The following is a 14,385-nucleotide window of genomic DNA, read 5'->3' as shown; positions in this document are numbered from 1 at the left end:
ATAATGCCAATAACTTTTAGCAGAGAGGAAATTTCGCAACTGGACTTGTTTTGCAGCTATCATGGTTCCACTCTGGAATCCACTGAGCTCCTGGGAGCAACCCATTCTTTCACAAATGTTTTTAGAAGCAGCCTGCCTGCTTGATTTTTATATACCTGTGGCCATGGAAGTGATTGGAACATTTGAATTCAGTGATTTGGATTTGTGAGTGAATACTTTTGGCATGTATGTGTATGTTCCTCAGGAGTTAGTGGAGACCACACGAGAGTGAAAAGGAAACTAACATTCACCATTTACACAACATGACTCAAAATAAATGCCAACTGTTACTTACATTACTTGCGACATTGTTTTTTCAGTTATCAACACCCCTCCCATGCCCCCCTCCACAAACACACACACGTAGATATATACGTGGCTGGCTCACACTCCTCAGCTGTCAGCTCACATTTTGGGTCAGCACCTAATCTCCTGCAAGCCTTTGCCTGAGACGTGCTCTGTGCCTGATGTACAATTACCCACAAGACAGCTCTGACAGACAACAGCAGGTGGCAACAACACAATCCCATCCTGCCAGCCAAATGCCACAGAGACAGAAAGAGGAAGAGTACAAGACAGACTGTGGAAGTGTAGATATGCAAATAAGGGCAAAAGAAATCTGAAACAATCCAAGCTCCCAACATAAATAGATAACTTTACTGCAAAAATTCTTTAGCACCACACTACAGCCAAAAATAAAGCCAACATATCAGTGCTAAAATCTGCAGTTCCTCTAACGGCCACTTGAGGCTGTCCCAAAGTACATCAATCCCCACAACACTGTTGAAATTACTAATTTCACTGCAGAAACAAACATGTTTAAAGTTTGATTTTAAAAAAAAAAAAACATTAAAAAAAACTCTTTAAGTATTTTATGCCCTCAATTCAACTGCACAGTGGAAAATATTTTTATAATTCTACTTTTTTGGATTTGTTTAAAAAGCTGGCATCTTGAAATAACAGCTGTGGTGACTTTGATGCACATGTCTGGAGTCTGGGAACTAGCCAGCTGAAGAAGTTGGTGATCCAATTATGGATCTCCAATTATTTATTAGTCTGATACTTAGCACAAATTAGCAGCTATCTTCATGATCTACAATCACATCCAAATATGCCCACTTAGCTCTAATAAATTCAAGTCCACAAACCAAAAGGTGACTTTGATGTAACTGTTGTACAGTTGGTACAGTTTTGTTCAGGCATTTACTCACATTCATTATGAGGCAGTTGAAACTTGGACACAGCTGCATGTTCGAACAGGAAAATGATCCCAAAAAAACATCACAACTGTTTTTTAAATGGATAAAGTAGGCTGTGATGGACCGAGCAGTGAAGGAAACTTAGGCACAGGTTAAAGTCCAAAAAAAATATTTTTTATTTAACCCCAAAAACATAATTGATTAACTCATGCAAAAAGAATCAAAATCTTGGGCCCATAAAAGAGGTCAAAATAACAGACCTCTACTCAAAGTTGACAACACTACTGATAACTCAAACAAACTGACCTAACTTAACGAGACAAAGGGGAAACTTAAATAGTGGCTGATCAGCCCACAAAAACAGGAGAAGGGGTAAAACACACAAAACCTAACTAAACCTAACATAATGAACTCCAATTCCCCCCCATGGTCCCGAGTTATGGCATGAACCAATTTGCAGTCTTCCTTTAAAGCTCGCTCCGCCCCTTTTCCACCTCTTGGCTCCTTAATCAAGGGACTGGAACAGCTGCAACTAAGCTAACTCAGAAAACAAAAGATTAATCATACATAACAGTGTAAACTAAAATGTGCGCACTTATTTTAGAATGCAGTGTTATGTGGATATGTGAATGAACTCTAAACCAAAACCAGTTATTTATTGTCCTGTAAATTAATTCCTATATTTAAAGAAAGACATGTGAATGCAATGTTACTTATAAGCCTCTACACTAACATGGTGGGTATTACCACTGTGTGGCTGTAAGTGCAGCCATCACATAGGCTAACATTAAGCTTCTGGAGTAGTCTTCCCAAAGTCCCGACCTCAAGCCTACTGCACATTTGTGGACTTAATTTTATGCTTAAAATTCACATCTGTGCTATGTAACCAACCAGATTAAATGAATTCTACCAATTCTGCCAAGAGTCACTTGAATGAGTGATGAAACATTTCTCCCATTAAAAACACTACGTCCAGATGAACAGAATTAACCTTTTGGCAAATATTAGTGGGCATGTATTTATACTTTGACCCTGTGTGGATTAGGGAAAATCCCCCCAAAATGCAAAATTGTACATCCAATTCTTGTTTTTTAAAGCCGTTAAAGAGGTACGCTGTGCAATCATTCCACCCAGGAATTAGAACAGTTTCAGAAATCATTAAAAGCCCAAAATTAACATGAAGTCCATGCACATGAGTGTAACGTCTTGATGCATTCTCAATCATCCAGGAAAGTAAATCTCCAAAAGTTGATTCTGTTCATCTGGACGTAGCGTTTTGTTGGTGAAACGTTTCATCACTCATCCAAGTGACTTCTTCAGTCTCAGCTGACTGCAGGTTTCAATCTTATAAACAGTACATTTGCATAATGACTGAAACCAGCCCACTGAAGGAACAATGGGCTGGGAGGTCAGTTCCTTAATCATAATTATGCAAATTCTCATGACCATTGATCAACAACCACTGACCAAAACCCACTGATCAAAGACCACTGATCAATGGCGATGAGTACCATTCACAGAGAGTTGGAGAATGGCTGCAATCACAGCATTGTAAGATGGCGAAAGATGTACCTTAAGATCAACCGCTGCCCAAGCGAAAACCTGTAGTGATCCCATATGTGTCAGGAGTATCAGAACAGTTGAGACGCATTTTTTCGAAACACCGGGTCTCTGTGGCTTTTAAACCCCAAAACAAGTTGCGCCAAAAATTGGTCCACCCCAAGGATCGGGTCCCCCGACACAAACAGAGTAACATAGTGTACGCTGTTAAGTGTCAGAAGGATTGCCAGGATTTATACATCGGGGAAACCAAACAACCTCTGGTGAAGCGGATGGCACAACACAGAAGAGCTACCTCATCAGGCCAGGACTCTGCAGTCTGTTTACACCTACAGGCCAGTGGACACTCTTTCAATGATGAGGATGTAACATCCTGGACAGGGAGGAACGCTGGTTTGAGCGCGGAGTCAAGGAGGCCATTTGTGAAAAGGGAAAGACCATCTCTGAATCGAGGAGGGGGCCTAAGGCTACATCTTTCGCCATCTTACAATGCTGTGATTGCAGCCATTCCCCAACTCTCTGTGAATGGTACTCATGGCCATTGATCAGTGGTCTTTGATCAGTGGGTTTTGGTCAGTGGTTGTTGATCAATGGTCATGAGAATTTGCATAATTACGATTAAGGAACTGACCTCCCAGCCCATTGTTCCTTCAGTGGGCTGGTTTCAGTCATTATGCAAATGTACTGTTTATAAGATTGGGGAAACCTGCAGTCAGCTGAGACTGAAGAAGTCACTTGGATGAGTGACGAAACGTTTCTCCCACAAAACGCTACGTCCAGATGAACAGAATCAACTTTTGGACACATGAGTGTAACTTCAAGCTACAGCTGTACTTGTCACACTATTAACATTTTTCAACCAAAAGTTGTTGTCAACTGCTCCACTGACTCAAACACTGAATACATAGAAGATAGAAACTGGGTGAAAAAAGTCCAAATGAAGATTACAAGTGGACTTTTATTTATTAATCAGTTTGGTTTTACTTGGATGAAAAATCTTCAGCTGGGTGAACTATAACTGAAATGAAACAATTATTATGTCCATGATATTAAAATGCATCTTGTGATGTTTCTATCACTTTACAGTACAGTGTAAATTGCCCCTGACCTGGACTCACCCAACTATCTGTTATATAACTCAGATGTGTTGCATCCAGCCTGGCGCCCACAAATCCCTGTCACCTCCGCTCAATCCCATGGAACCTTTAGAGCCGGCATCGGGTAACGGACGACCTCCGCCCCTTGCACCACTAACACCATTTGAAATGAGCGTGTAAAACAGCTCACCAATGTGACTCCCCCTTCAATGCCTTCACCACTTGGTCACAAAACAGACTGCCAAATGGGTCATGGCTCAGCACCATTAAACAGGGATCTGAAACTCTGAGAACGTGCATTAAGATATTTCTATTTAATTTATTCCACAGCAAAAGTTTTATTTTTATCATGCAAGAACAATCACTAAATGGTACTCTAATAAACAATTCAAATAAATGGGAACTGTCAGAAAGTACAAAGTAAAAGAACAAAGAATAAACCATGATCAATGTCATCGCTTATAGATTTTTGAATTTCTTGTAAATCCTCACATTTTCTGATTATTTACATAAAGGATGACAGGATTTTCTCTTTGAACTCGACTGTATATTTACCTGTCAGCTCATGCTGAGCAGGTTTATATGTAACTTTATACAAGAAGAAGACCAAGAAGAAAATCTTATGAATTTCCTTTTACAACACGATCACAAAGCTTTTTCTTTTAAAGATTCTTGCAGCACAAATCATTTACCCTCACCATATGTTTAGCCCCACAGTGACATAAACATACTTCAGGTAACGTAAAACTGTAAAGTATTAAATGGTGCTCACTGACAGTTAATGAACACTATAACAAAACAAGAGTCCATAAAACAGATTTGGAAACAGACCAAATCTGACCAGTGAAGGACTGAACAGTAATTATTCTAGTTACGTATCCTGAAATATTGAATCAAATGATGTTGTTATTTAAAGGGGAACTGTTATTCATCTTCTTGTTTATCCATCCATTATCTTCTGCTTATTCAATTGAGGGTTCAGTGAGTGGGGATATTGAAAGTATGGTGATCTCAGACACACACCTCTGTATGAAAATGCCGAAGTCCCACCCAGCTTCTGTTCAAACGTTCTGTTTGTGACGTGCTATACCAAGGCCCAGAATATGATACAAATGAGTATACTGAACTGTGACGAATGAAAAGCTACTCTGGTAGTATAGAGAAACATTATTATGGACTTGGAAACGAGCAACACACGCCTTCTTTGAACCTTATTTTCAGATTTTAATGCAGTTTAAATCTGTGTTGTTATTTAACAATTTTCCTTCAGTCCGAAAACTTTTAATTTTAATGGAAAAATACAAACAGATGACTGAGATCACTATTAGATTAATATTTCATCTTCATCTTTCAAGTTATGTGTAGAAAGTTACACTTTCGCCTAAACAAACTGAATAATTTATGATTGTGTACTCAGGCTCCATCCAGTGGCAGAAATAAAAAACTAAGGATGTGGATGGAAAGACAATCATGTAAAGAAATGATTCTTGTTTTCTTACAGAGAGCAGAGAAGGAAAAAAACATGCTCATAACCGAGTTCTCTATTGTCAATAGTACTTTAACGTGATACACTTTTTAAATATTTCTTCACAACAACTGAACAGTTTTGTAAATAAGTTTGTTTGTTTAGTTCTTCATGAAAATTATGTGAGAAAAATCTCATTCATCCTTTAAGCTCTAAACACCACGTCCAGAACACCTCACTATGAATGTGAATGGTACTTATGACCATCAAAGGAGCTTGTAAAGAAAAGCGTCTGGACTGCTTGAAGACGTTTCACCTCATCCGAGAAGCTTCTTCAGTTCTAAGGTCAAATGAGCCAAGGTGTGAAACTGGGTGTGGGTCCCAATCAGCCAGGGTTTCGGGTGAGCTCATTGTGAAACCTGGCCCCACCCTATCATGTGAATTCCTGAGGTCAGATGGCCCAGGATGTGAGTGGGCGTTAAGGCGTCTGGGGAGGGAACTCAAAACTGGATTATAGATGGCAGACAGTTGGTGTCGTAAACCACCGCCTCTGTTCAAAGATGGTCGCTCACAGTGGACATAGATGGCTTCTTTCACTCCTCTTTCAAACCATCTGTCCTCTCTGTCCAAAATGCGAACATTGGCATCCTCGAAAGGATAAAGGACACTCTTTCGAGGATGCCAATGTTCAATGTGGGGCCAATGTGGGGCCAGGTTTTTTCACAATGAGCTCACCCGAAACCCTGGCTGATTGGGACCCACACCCGCTTTCACACCTTGGCTCATGTGATTAGAGGATCATCAGGGGGTACTTTTGTCCCTCTTTGGGGGGGATACTCCCACTGGGTTTAAATCTGGGACTCTGCCATTTGACCTTAGAACTGAAGAAGCTTCTCGGATGAGAGGTGAAACGTCTTCAAGCAACTTAAAGAAGTCCAGACGCTTTTCTTTACAAGCTCCTTTGACTACGATGACCTGGATGACTGAGAACCTTCACAGACATACGGTACTTATGACCATTGGTCGATGGTGTTTGATCAGTGGTTGTTCCTAAATGGTCATGAAAATTTGCATATTAATGATCAAGAAACTGACTTCACAGCCAGTTGTTCTCGTTTCAGTCATTGTGCTAATGTACTGTTTAGAAAGTTGGGGAAACATGCAGTCAGCTGAGAGTGTAGAAGTCACTTGGCCGAGTGACAAAACGTTTCTCCCACTGAAAACGCTACGTCCAGATGAACAGAATCAATCTTTTGGGGTCATCCATCCAGTTTCTTCTACTACTCTAATTCAGATAATGGGGGTGTGAAGCTTATACTATGCTGTCTTAAGGCGAGAGTCAGGGTATGCCTTGAAGAGCTCACCCTCCATCACTGGAGAGAGACACACACAGAGAGACAGACAAGCATTCACACTAACATTCACACCTACAGCAAATTTAGAATCCGTAATTAACCTAACACCATCCATGTCTGTGGACTGTGAGAGGAGGAGCCACAGTACCCGGAGAAAACCCACGCAAACACAAACACCACACAGAAAGGCCCCAGACTGGATTCAAACCCAGAGTTTGAAAAAATGTAAAAATTAAAAACTTCCAACTGAGATGAGTGTCAGGGAGATTTGTGACAGAAAGACAGCTTAAAGCGTGAAGGGAAGGATGGTAGTAAGACCTGCTGTCATGCAGGGTTTGGAGACACTGACAAAATGACAGGAGGCAGAGCTAGAGCTGGCAGGTTTAAAGATGCTGGGATTTTCACTGAGAGTCATTAGAAAGAATAGGTATTTGGACATATCAGGTCGAGGTGTTTTACTGACAAAGTTAGAGAGACAAGGCTGAGATGGTTTGGACCTGTGCAGGGTAGGGACAGTGAAAATGTTAGACAAAGGATTTAAAGATGAAGATGCCAGTCAAAGAGAATAGAGAAAGGCCACAGCAAAGATTCATGGGTGTAGCGTAGGAGGACAAGCAGATGGTTGGTGTGACAAAAGAGGATGCAAAGGACTGGGTGAGATGGAGGTGGATGATCCACTAAGAAGAAGATGAGGTGGAGAAAAACTAAAAATCTGTGTAATTTACAGCACCTGTTTGATGCATGTGTAAAAAATGTGACCTGTTAATAAGAATCTTTTAAGTGAAAAGGCACAAACTCGGACTATCAGGTCTAACTTCCTCATGTTGGTGTTGTTCCTGGATCAACATAATAATGTTAGTCTGGGAGCATCATTGGATCTGATGAATCACATTGTGTTGTCATATCATTGTGACTTTGGAAAAAAACTGCGGATGTCCACTCAGGAAAGAAATCAAAAAATGGGGTGTGAGGGTAGGGCTGCACGATTAATCGTTAGAAAATCGCGATCTCGATTCATACTTATGTGCGATCTCATTTCCAAATGACAACGATTAAAAAAAAAAAAAAAAGACGGCGACGATTGTACCGCATTTTGATGCGGGACGTAATCTGCATGAAAACAAGCGCTCACTCTTCCTGCTCAACAAATGACAAGGGCGGAGCCTTATACCACGTGATACAGAAGCTGGCTGCTAAAATTAGCAGGAAAAAACAACGGAGAGCACGTCAGGGATGACGAGAAAGTGACAGGAGAAAATCCGTCCCGGTCAACCACCCAAACATCAATAACGGGAACCTTATACAGCGCTTCCCTATACACGTCGAACTCCCGCAGGCACAAAGAAATTACGGAGGCTATTACTTATCACCTGACCAAAGATATGGCTCCATCAACACTGTGCAAAACGAGGGATTTAGGAAAATGATCAACACCCTAGACAAACGCTACACAGTGCCGTCCCGCAACTATTTTTCTATTGTTGCACTACCTGCTCTGTACACGCAGTGTCGAGCAACGGTGGAGACGCAATTACAAGCAGTACAACATTTTGCGGCAACGACAAAATGTGAGACATTTGTTGTTTTTATGTTTGTTTATTGTTTTTATGTTCAGTCTCAACTGTTACGAAGTTGATGTGCAGTTAATAAGTGCAATAAATATTTATACTGGAAAAGAAAATCGTGAGAGAATCGTGATCTCAATTCTAAGCAAAAAAAATCGTGATTCTCATTTTATGCAAAATCGTGCAGCCCTATGTGAGGGTCAGGGTTAGGGTTGGAGAACAGGGTGTGATCACGGTCAGGGTTACGGGCTCAGGTTTACGATTTGGTGTGTGGTGTGTATTTGTTTCCACGTGGCAAAACTATTACATCACTACAATCTCATTGGTCACTTGTGATGTCCAACCTGGACCAACATTAGCTTTTTTGACATCGACATGATATCAGCTCGTGCTTGCTATTAATCTGTTTAGGCATCTCTGATTATCGAAGTATCAACACTAAGCAGCCAGTCACAAGCTTGCAGTTAGAGGGAGGTTTCAGATCATGAATGCAGCTCTGTTCATAGTAAAGGCATGCCCCAGGACATGCAGATTATAGTAATGGTTAATTACAGTTTAATCTGATACCTTCCAGCTGCATGTCCTGTCTTTCAAAAAGAACCAAATTCATTCCATATATTTACTTTCTGTTTATCAACTAATCTGCTAAATAAGTAGGCATTTGAGTCATGCATCACAAGATACGCGCATGAACTGCGTCATGAAACTGTAGGTTTAGTCTGACACACACAGGAGATATTAGCAGGGGGATTAAATTAGACAGTCATATGTGAGCAATCAGCTCTGCAGGGCTGCAGCTGAGAGTCAGGACGAGACCCGGCTCTCGCAGAGGACTCATGCATGATACAGTATGAGAAGCTACACGTCTTTATATGCTCTGTGTTAGGAAACCTTCCAGTGTATTTACAAGAGATGATTCAAATTTAAGGCAGAGAAGTTGTTTTAGAATCACTGCACATCGGCAGAGCTGAACTGCTCATCCAAACCATGAGCGCCAAGAAGCTTTTAGAGAGTAACAAATAAAACACGTTCCCGTTTTAAATGTGCATCTGCTTTGCTTCTGACAAATCATGTTTTAAATGCAAATGCCTCTGAAATATCCTCAGCACATGCAGACATGTATAAGAAGCATTTCAGAGGTATAAATTGACATTATTTAAGCAGAACATTATATAACCTGTTTTTTGTTTGTTTTTTTCACAAGCTTAAGTTTTAGCCTTGGCTCACCTTTAATAACGTACTTAATCGTCTTTAAACTCATTATTTAAATGCACCTTGGATGTTGTAACTGTTCCTTTCCTTGGGTTTTGTCCTTTATCTTTGTAGAGGCTAAGCCTACGCTTGAAGCCACTGAGGTGGTCGTTAACGGGGGTGACGCGATGTCACTGGTATGTATGAATTAAAGTAAAAAGTCCAATAACTCCAGCAGTACTTATCTGGTCCTTTTTGGTCTTTATTCCCATATCATCTTAACATAACAGCGCAACGGTCACAAACTGTTTGCCTTCGTACAATTAACGACACACGTGGCGCTGATTACGTGCGTCTACCTTAAATATCTTTACATGAACAAAACAGAAAAAGGTGACCTCTAGCGGCCACATAAGGTATTAACCCAAAAATGGCTCCTACAATCTTTGACCTTTTAACTAAGAAAAAAATACCTTCGAACTACAAACAACTGAATGATGCAGGAAGCAGCACACAGTTGATCAACTTTTAGCGTTAATCCACCAAAACATTAGCTGCAGTAGCAATCTGGGAAGTTGAAGGACAACCAGTGTCTGTTTTGGAATTTTGCATTGTCACATGGACCTCTGTTCGTTGACATTCAGAAAAGTCAAGGCTGCAGTGCATCTGTGAAAGCAGGTCGTAGCTGCAGAAGTAACCCACCAGAGACAACAATTTAAAAAACTGGAATGAAGGTTTCAATCACTGCCAGGCGCCGATTAATATGAAAGACTACTCAAAAGTTATGAGACCTGAAAATTCAAATTCTGCAAAAGTTGTATGATTTTAAGTGTTTTGTTAAAGATCTACTACAGCAACCCATCTAATATGTGAAATAAAATTACTGAAATGGTAAAAGAAACTTCATCTACATCAAAACGCCACCTCGTCCTTTGTGGTCACACAGACTTTTTCTAGGTTTCAGTTAGGGATGCACCGATACCGATACTGGTATCGGGTATCGGGGCCGATACTGTAAAATGTGTGTGTACTCATACTCGTAAAAGTTAACCGATACCATGAACCGATACGAACTTATTTCATTAATCAGAGGGTGGCTTGTCATTTCTGTTGTAGTTTTTTAGATTGGCCACTAGGGGGGCCAATTATTATTTTATTTATTATTTATTTTATAATTTTTTATATTTTATTATTTATTTAATAATAATTATTTTGTTTGTTTGTTTATAATATGGACACTCTGCAATAATTTAAAAGTTTATTTTATTCGCAAACCTAATTTGTATTTATTTTATTCCAAACAGAAGTGTTTATTTATTATTCTGAAAGCTCGAGACAGTGCCAATAGTTCAGCGATATTTTGTTAAATTACAACGTGGAGACTCTGCAATAATTTAACAGAAGTGCTGATTTTTCACTTGAAATTTTTTTGTAGTCATTTTTATTAAGATTTTATTTTTTATCGGCAGGGAATATAATAAAACCTGTCTTCCAATTAATTGTATTTGTGTGTGTGTGTGTGTGGTAGAAGTATCGTTTTTTGTACTCTGTATCGGCAAGTACTCAGATCCAAGTATCTGTATCGTATCGGTTTGAAAAAATTGGTATCGTTGCATCCCTAGTTTCAGTATATGAAGCATGGATGTGTTAAATCTCCATTCATGATGAGGTGACTAATGAAGTTATGAGTATTTCACAATCAGAGCCACTGAGGGCTGGTCTGAAAAGGCTGGGATGTTGACAGTGAACACTCAGCTTGAAGCTTCTCAACACAACTCAATTTTTCAAATACAACCTACGAATAATTACTGAAACATGCTGAAAGTTTAATGAGTAGCAGTATGGAATAATGCATCGTCAGCCCAAAGCTCCCGTGTGAGTGAGTGTGTTTACATGGTCATGCTGCTTGTAAGGTTTATCCTGTTTATATCCAGGAAATTACGTCTGCAGAGAAACCTGCTGCTACAGGTTCCTGTATGCATAATAAACACTTGTATCCTGGTTACTGATTAGTGCGTGATATTTGCACAGGAACGTGTGACAGCAGCAAACACAAATTAGCAGAAAGGGCTGGTGTGACATTTCTGTAACTGTGACTGCAGGCTTTAACTCCTTCACGCCCCAGAGACTGAAATCCATTTCCCTAAAAGATTGTTTGTGTTTGTGTTGTATTACTTGGCTTAATCTGCTGCAAATAGTCAGCAACACACCACCATATTCACGTTTTAAGAAAACAGAGCAATGGGCTCATGTAGTTTTAATGAAGGATATATTTGTTGTGGTCCCTGAGTTTTGAATTTCTTGTGAACTGATGATTCCCCAACCTGGTTTCTTCCTCTTAAAATTAAGTCTCATTAGGAGTCATGTGACATTTGGGGATTCTTTCTAATATTAGAGGGTCTTGACCTTATAGAATAATGCACCTTAAGGCGTTTGTTGTAAATTAACTGGGTCATTTTGACCCAGTGTTCTCAGTTTTCCTGTGGTTTTGTATTTTGTTCCTTATGTTCATTGGATTGTTTGGTTTGGTCTGTGTCCATGCTGTTATTGTGGTGTTTGTTCTGATACTGTGTTCCCGTCCTTTGTGTTCTGTGTTCTCCTCATCCCCTCGTGTATTCATCCTTCTTATCTGCCTCTCTCTCTGTGCTCATCTCTGTGTACTGTGTTGTGTTCAAGGTCCACATCTTGGTGTCAGTATTTTCAGGTTCGTGTCCTCCCCGCTCTGTCACGAGTAATTGTCCTCAGCTACGTTCCCCGTGTGTTCCCACTTCCCTCATTACCTTCTGTGTATTTATGTCAAAGGCTGTATCCCAATTCAGGGTCTGCAGCCTTAAAGTACGCAGCCTCAACGATCCTCAAGGGCCGCGTACTTAAAGACCGCTAAGGCCGGAAGTGCGGGCTTGTGAAATGGGACGGTCTAGCCTCCGTTGCGCTGCCCAGGTTGCCTAGCAACCATGATACTAACAGCTGGAAACGTTTCATACAGCTTTGTTTGACAGAAATGAAGGAGAAAATCTTTTGTTCATTTGTTTGTTTGTTTCTACTTGAGCTTTGATCATTCTCTGTAAGATTAAGCTCAGCTATTTAACAGCGTATATTTTAAAGTAAAGGCTTTAAAACCAAGTTAGTACAAACGTCACTAATGTCACATGACTTTGCCGACATGTGGCCAACAGGAATGTTTTAATGTTCTTCGTTATTAAACATTTGCACATAAATAAGTGACATAATATTCAGTTCTTACTTAAAGTTTACTCTTCAGGCGCGCCTCATCCGCCGTTTTTTTTCGGCAAAATTATCCACACCCACCGCCGCGCTATGCATTCTGGGATATGTTGGGCCACGAAGTCTACACCGCCACGTCTTTAAAATTCAGGGAAATGAAGGACGCATTTGAGGGCCGCATTTCGAGCAGCCTTCGCATTGGGACAGCCTTCGTCGCGTCGCGGTGACGTAATCGGCCTTAAAATGCGGCCTTTAAGGCTGCAGACCCTGAATTGGGATACAGCCAAAGTATCCCTTTGTTCCGTGTTGCGTCGTCGCTCTAGGTTGTGTGCATTTCCCGTGTCTTCCCAGCGCCTCAGCTTTAGTTTCTCCCAGTATAGTTTTGTATGACTTCTTATGTTCCTGTTAATAAAGACTTGCCTTTGAGTCAATCCCCGTGTTTCTAGAGCCGTGCATTTGGGTCCTCTCTTGCCTTCACGCAGCCGCCGCATGACATTAACACCATATGAATAAAAGTGAATTGAATTTTAGTTTTTGAGAATCCACTATGAGCTTTGTTTCCTATTTGTTTTGTAATATTAGTGAGTGTTTAGTTTAATATTGATAGAGTTTTTATTCACTTATGTTTATAAGTCTTGTTTATGTTCTACTTTGACAAGATTCTCTGTGGTTTAATTTTCAATATTTTCAGTTGTATTTAGTTCCCTTTTGTTCTCTATTCTGTTCCAGTCTAATCTCTTTAACTTGTCACGAGACAAAGAAAGACAATAACAATCTTGTTTCCTCATTCTGTTACTTCCTGTTTTATTTTGGTATTCGTTGTTCTCTGTGTTCCCTTTGTCTTGTTATGTTTTCTTCAACTGTGTTCTCCACCTTTTTTCATTTCCCTCGTCACCTGTCTGTACTGTCTCAGTCGTCCCTTTGTCACATCGCCTACATTGTTATGTCTCGTTGCTCTGTGTTCCCTGAGAATTACATTCCCAGTTATCCCTGGTATTTATATTTCCTGGCTCTGTTCGGTAAATGTTTTGGATTTTGGGACTTTATTTATCTCTTGGTGCTAAAAGCATTACAGGTTCAGTTTTAATTAAAACCTCCGTCTCTGGCATAATATTGTGCATATGTCCAAACTCAAAAAGAGATCATAGCTGGAGGTGATTCATGAAGCAACACTGTGTAACGCGACCGCACTGCTGCGAGTCGATTCGTTCTTCAGTTGAACAACAGAGTAAGACGTCTGATTACTGAATCTGATCACATCAACTTGATTTCAGGAGTCACAAACATCCAATTAAACTTTCCTTCATGTGATATCAACAATTTAAGCTGACCAACGTTTTGTTTTTCAGCCAAGATCCTCTTCACCTTTCAGTTTGGGAAAAACAAGTTGTGTCAGACATAATTTAAATCTGATCTAAGATCAGATGTGGTTTGAGCAGAAGCTTGATGCAGACATGTTTGCTCTTGATTTCTCTGTTTAAATTAACTTCACTGTCCTATGGAAGCCTTCAGGTTCAGGAAACAATGAATGCCGCAATAGCATCTTCACCAATATGAAGATTTCTTCCTTCAGAGCAGCTCTGCCTCTCTGATATGTTTTAAAATCCAAACACTCCCATTGTAATTTTCACCAAACACACAACATTAACAAACCTGCACATCACAATCACCTGCACTTAAGTGTCTTAC

At 40.1% G+C, this 14,385-nt stretch overlaps 1 protein-coding gene and 1 long non-coding RNA gene across 2 annotated transcripts in view; both read right to left on the bottom strand.

Annotated features, from left to right (window-relative positions):
• Nucleotides 1-14,385, bottom strand: part of retreg1 (reticulophagy regulator 1) — a 34,074-nt gene that overhangs the window by 15,017 nt on the left and 4,672 nt on the right. The window lies entirely within an intron of this gene.
• LOC146497050 (uncharacterized) lies at nt 46-14,379 on the bottom strand. Its single transcript, XR_014870738.1, has 2 exons — nt 6,679-14,379; nt 46-6,643 (listed from the first exon to the last, which is right to left on the bottom strand). It is a non-coding gene; the product is annotated as an uncharacterized LOC146497050 (long non-coding RNA).

The sequence above is a fragment of the Neolamprologus multifasciatus genome, chromosome 18, assembly GCF_963576455.1.
Source record: "Neolamprologus multifasciatus chromosome 18, fNeoMul1.2, whole genome shotgun sequence".
NCBI lineage: Eukaryota > Metazoa > Chordata > Actinopteri > Cichliformes > Cichlidae > Neolamprologus > Neolamprologus multifasciatus.
This window is presented reverse-complemented; position numbering and strand designations above follow the sequence as displayed.